This window comes from Echinops telfairi, unplaced genomic scaffold, assembly GCF_000313985.2.
Source record: "Echinops telfairi isolate 266 unplaced genomic scaffold, ASM31398v2 ScPeMD7_7406;HRSCAF=8444, whole genome shotgun sequence".
NCBI classification, from domain to species: domain Eukaryota; kingdom Metazoa; phylum Chordata; class Mammalia; order Afrosoricida; family Tenrecidae; genus Echinops; species Echinops telfairi.
This window is the reverse complement of record NW_022111306.1, coordinates 1660217-1666691: the sequence shown is the minus strand read 5'-3', so window position 1 is coordinate 1666691 and position 6475 is coordinate 1660217.

The following is a 6475-nucleotide window of genomic DNA, read 5'->3' as shown; positions in this document are numbered from 1 at the left end:
AAAATGGTACTGTGTCCCAAAGCCTTTTGGATCTGGGGACCTGCTTTCACTACCAGTGTCTGAACTTTTAAACATTTTGGCAAGATGTTTAGTACTAGCCAGATTACTAGCTCTCTCTTTATTGGCTTGGAAGTTGGCTTTTACAGAGGAATTGCCTGATTCATCCTGCTCCCCATTGTCACCTTAGCAGTTAGCACAAGGCTTGTCACACAGGAGAAGTTCATCAGTAATAAATGAGTTTATTTATCCCATGCTGACAACACTAGTTACAAACTGTGAGTGTCATTAAGAAAATCCACACTGTGTTTGTTGCATCTCCGTAATCTTGGGCCAAAGATAAATTTAACATTGGGGACAATCTGGAGTTCAATAAGAATTTCATTAGAATCATGTAAACAGCTAGAAGCTCTTGAAATTTAAAAAGAGATCATTATATTTCTATTATTATTTTCTACTGTGTCAGGCTTCAGATAACCAGGTGCTTTGTCACAGCAGCATGTTGGTGTCGCAGCAACTTTGATGAGAGTCATCGTGAATGAGAAAATGAGATGAAGGCAACCTGAAGAGACCATTCAACAGAGACAGCGGTTTCTTCTGGGAAGACAATGCCAGTTTCAGGAGGATATGCTAACTATTGTGAAGCTCCATATGCTTCCTTTTAATCAATTCTGCCTTATAATAACTTTAGATTTACACAAAAATTACAAAAATAGTACAGAGTGTTCCCATGAACCGTGCACAGCTCCTCCTATTGTTAACATCTTATATTACTCTGGGACATTTGTCAGAATTAATTAAACAGTAATAATATATTGTTACAATTGCCATACCTATCCAGATCATATTAGTTTTTCAAATGGTCTTTTTCTGTTCCGGGATCCTCTCCAAGATGCCACATTTCATTTAGTTGTTGTCTAAACAATTCAGGACTGTGACAGTTTCTCCAATTTCCCTTGATTTTTATCATTGTGGTGAAGTGACATTTCTTCATAAGACAAAGTTGAACTGCGCCCTAGAGCTTCCAGGGCTGTCATAGCCACATCTTTCTCCTACGGAGCTGCTGGTGGGTTTGAACTGGTGACCTTTGAGTAGCAGTTGAGTGTTTCAACCACCATACCACCAGGGCTCCTTCCAAGAATAGTTTTTCTATATAGGTTGTGCATGTGCGTGTGCGTGTGCAAGCGTGCTCCTTGTAGCTAAGCTCCTCATCAGTCATACATGTATTTACGTGTCTAAAAGTTACTCAAGTGCGCCTTTTCCCGCACACCCATCAGTCATTTGTCACAGAGCTGGAGTCCATACAGTCTGCAGTCCAGCCTGGGATTCTGTACCCTTCGACTTGATTTGTGTGGATTAGTGTGCTGGCTTCCACCATTATCGTACCTTATGGAATAGGTTTTTGGTGCTAACAAAAACACCCTGTGCTTCACATCTCACTACTCCCACTCTCCAGACCTTTGCCAACCACCTCTCTCATTTTTCATCCAGACACAAAAATGGAATCATATACTATGTAGTCTTCCAGATTAATTTCCTTGACACTGACATGCACTTAAGGTTTCCCACGTTCCTGCATGGATTCATATCCAATGTCTTTTTATTTCAAAGTTGTATTTTATAGTTCGAATGTACCACAGTTTACCCATTCACCTATTGAAGGGTATCCTGGCTGCTTTCGGTTTTGCGTGGCTATGAAAAATCTACTGCAAATGTTCCTGTGCAGGTTTTCTTGTGGACTTGAGATTTCAAACCAGTTAAAATCCAGGAGCATGATAGCTTTATGGAAGCATCTGTTTACTTTTAGGAGAAAAGAGTAAGCTCTCCTCCAAAGCTGCTGTACCATGATTGCACTGGGTCTTTACGGCCCTGGGTATCATCAGGTTTTCTGTTTTGTTTGTGCAGTGAAGGAAAGTCTCTTTAATTTGGCTGTTTTATTCCTGCCTCTACAATTCCCACCAGATGACTGGGTGGGACTATGTAAATAGGATGTGTGGAACAGCTATACAGGGGATCGGTCAGCTGAAGTGGTCATTCCCCTGGCTATCAGGGTGTTATCTCAAAACCAGGAAGAGAGAGAATTCCCAACACTAGCAAGGAAGAAGAACCCTTAGTGCAGCATGTTGGAGATCTCTCCTTGCCTGAAGTGGTGGAGGCAATAGAGGTCATGTCACACCAAGACAAGAGGCCAAGGTAAGGAGACCATGAGATAGCAAAGGAGCAGCGACTTTGAAGACTGTGAAGCCAAGCTGTGAGGGGACCTCCTGGATCACAGAAACAGAAGTCAAGGGATCATATGGCTGAATGGCTAAGCATGAGATAGAGAAATGCTGATGTAGACCATGACTGTATCCCTGCAGTTTACTATCCTGCCTTTTTAACTTATCTAGTACCGAAAAACCTCAACAACAACAAAAAACCTCACTGCCATCACGGTGACCCTACAAGACAGGGTAGAACTTCCCTTGTGGATTTCTGAGATTTTAACTCTTTAGAGAGTAGGAGAAAGCCTCCTCTTTCTACTGTAGAATGGCTGGTGGTTTCAAACAGCTGTCCTCACAGTTAGCAGCTCAACACATCACCACTATGCTATCCCTATAACCCTGCTGTCTGTGATTTCCATGTGGCCATTGCAATGAGTTCTCATATCAGCAGAAAAGTGGAATGTGGTGGGAGGAACAATTGGTGTCAGAATACAAGAAAGATAGATAAAGGATGGAGGCTTGCCTGGCTTCTGCCTTGTGAAACAGCACTGGGCTGGGGGAGAGATGGAGCCTCTTTCTTGTATAGTCAATGTGGCCTCCACATCACTTTCTCAGTTTTCTTTTCATTTTAGTCATTCCAATAATGGTGTAGGGATCCCTGGTGGCATAGTGGTTCATGCACTAGTTGGGCTGCTGCCTGCAAGATCGGCAGTTTAAACTCACCCAGAGCTTCTACAGGATTGTTATGAGTTTGAATCAACTCAAAGACAGTGCATTTAGTTTTAAATTTTTACTAAGTGTGTAATGGGTTAAATTGCTTGCTTGGGACTCCATATTTTCAAGTTCAATACAAAGTCTACCTAACCTAAACACAATTTTTTAAAATCATTTTATTAGGGGCTCGAACAACTCTTATCACAATCCATACATACATCAATTGTATAAAGTACATTTGTACATTCATTGCCCTCATCATTCTCAAAATATTTGTCCTCCACTTAAGACCCTGGCATCAGGTCCTCATTTTTCCCCTCCCTCCCCGCTCGCCCCTCCCTCATGAACCCTTGATAATTTATAAATTATTATTTTGTCATATCTTGCCCTGTCCGACGTCTCCCTTCACCCACTTTTCTGTTGTCCATCCCCCAGGGAGCAGGTCACATGTAGATCCTTGTAATCAGTTACCCCTTTCCAACACACCCTCCCTCTACACTCCCAGTATCGCCACTCACAAATTTTAGACCCCCAACTAAACCCACTGCTATGAGCATCTGCTAGGTTTGAACCATTGACCTTATGGTTATAGTCCAATTCCCAACAGCATGGCTACTTTATGTTTAAAAACAAACAGCACACAACATACACATGCATACCACATTTGACACTAGTATTTATCTAACTGGCACCCTTCACACAAAGTTAATTTCAACCCAGTGCCAACTCTCCAATCTTCTCTCTATCCAACGATTTTTCAAGTTTTCTGATATTCTCGATCTATTGATCATTTCTTTTCCCGATGTCCTACATGTCCTTGTTTAACTTTGATTTCATAATCTATCATTATACTCATTGTCTTTCATCATTCAGCTTCTTTCCCTTGGAGGCAATGGTGTGGGGTCATTTCCCGCCTCTTTGGCTACACAGGGAAAAGGAGAATGCAACTCCTTATCTGCATGAGAATGGCTCTTACAGGCACAGTACAGATGTGCCATTGTCACCCTCCTTCCCTCTTTATTGCATTGTGAGACCAACTGTCCCTTCCTGTCTACTTCTCTGCTGGCTTGGATATTCCATTGCATTGATCACACAGAACTCACAGAAAATATTTATGATTATGGGATTTATTAGGGAAGTTAACAGGTTATAAATTAAGATTTAAAAAATCAAGGATACGGATTTTTTTGTCCACAATGTCTCTCCTCAGTCATTAATGCCAACACATTGCTCTCTGGTTCTCAGCTTCTCACCCAGCTTGGTCAAGTGTTACAAAGCTCTATATTGATGAAAAATGCCCAAAGAGCACCCTACTCTACAAGCCAGCTGCCTGCCTGCAGGCACTCATTATTACTCATTCTGTGGGCTCAGCCACTCTTGTCTCAAGGGCTCAGTGTGTTAGGATGCCACCACCACTGCATGCAGGGATCTTGCACCATCTCTCCTGGTGGCCCCTCTTCCTTGCTGGCTGTGAGTTTCTCTGTTCCTGCTTCTGGGATGCCTCACATTGTATTCAGTGGAATGGCAAATTTGACCAATACCCTGTTAATCTCATATGATCTATTAGCACCCGGTCATTTGGTTCTTGAGTAGAGAGACTATATATACATAGAAAAGCCATACCAAGTAATTTCACTTCACAGCAACCCTTCTCTCCTTCCTTTCATACCCCTGGCTGAAGTCCTGCTACCAGTGAATTCTATGTTCTGCTAGTTCCAATCTACATCCAAGCAGTTGCTTTTGCCCAGAGAAATCACAAACATGCCTACCAGTTTCCTTGAAGTGCTAAACAGAAATCCCAATACATGTCTCTCATCAAAATACTCATGCTTTCATTTAGATGATTTCCGGCTTTCGTTCTCCCCTCAAACACACAACACCTTCCCCCATCTGTCTTATTTACCTACTACTGCTATAACAACGTTCCACACTTGGCTAACTCTAACAACAGAAACCTATTCTCATACAGTTTACAAAGTTAGAAGTTTGGATATGGGCTGCAAGCTACAGGTATAGGAATTCTCTGTTGGCTCTGGGGGAAGGTCTTTATCATCAATTTTTCTTAGTCTAGGATTTTTCAACACCTGGACCACAGATCCAAAGGATGGCTTCTGCTCTTAACTTTCTTTGTGGATGACAGGAGGTTCCTCTGATCTCTGCTCATTTTCAAATCCCTTTTTCTCTCAAAAGAGATGGATTCAAGATACATCAGAATCTTGTAGCATCATCCTGGCTCATGAATATAACTATCTCTCATCTAGTCTCCTTGATAGCATAGAGATGATGATCTATAACACATAGGAAAATTACATCAGATCACAAAATGGAGGATATTTACACAACACTGAGAATTGTGTGCAGCCAAATGGACACACTGTTTTAATAAATCATTTTATTGGAAGCTTGTACAACTCATCACAATCTATACATACATCCATTGTGTCAAGTACTTTTAGTACATTTGTTTCTCTCATCATTCTCAAAACATTTGCTTTCTACTTGAGCCCTTGGTATCAGCTCCTCATTTTTCCACTCCCTCCCTGGTCCCTCCTCCCCCATGAACCCTTGATAATTTATAAATTATTATTATTTTGTCATATCTTACACCATCCGATGTCACCCTTCACCCATTTTCACCCATTTCTCCGCTGCCCATCCCTCAGGGAGGAGGTTATATGTAGATCCCTGTAATCAGTTCCTCCTTTCTACCCCACCCTCCCAGTATCGCTATTCTCACCACTGGTCCTGATGGGTTCATGTGCCCTGCATCCCCTGTGTTTCCAGCTCCTATCTGTACCAGTGTACATCCTCAGGTCCAGCCAGCTTTGAAAGTAGAATTGGGATCATGATAGTGGGGGGAGGAAGCATTCAAGAACTAGAGGAAAATTGTATGTTTCATCATTGCTACACTGCACCCTGACTCATCTCCTGCTTGCAACCCTTCTGCAAGAGGATGCAAATGAGCACATATTATTGGGGGATACAATTCAATACATAGCATCATCCTAATTTTCACCTGATGATATTGCTTCTTACTTAACCGGGAAAAAAAGTAGACATTAAAGGAGACCTCTACATATTTCTGCTACCAAATACATAAACTAGCCTATGTCTCCACCCACATTTATCTAGCTTCTGTTCTGTTGGGTGAAGAAACTCTGAGCTCCTATTTAATGTCGAGTTCTCCATTTGATTATCAGAATCCTACTCACTCACACTTAGTTAAGGAATATATCCAGAAGCTTTTCCTTGTCATCATTTTTTAAATTCCTTTTATTGAGGGCTCATACAACTCTTATCACAATCCGTACATCCATCCATTGTGTCAGCACATTTTATATTCACTGCCCTCATCATTCTCAAAACATTTGCTCTCTACTTAAGGCCTTGGCATCAGCTCCTCATTTTTCCCCCTTCCTCCCTGCTCCTCCCTCCCTCATGAACCCTTGATCGTTTATAAATTATTATTTTGTCATACTGTACACTGTTCGACGTCTCTCTTGATGTCACACTTTTCTGTTGCCCATCCTCTAGAGAGGAGGTTATATGTAGATTTTTGT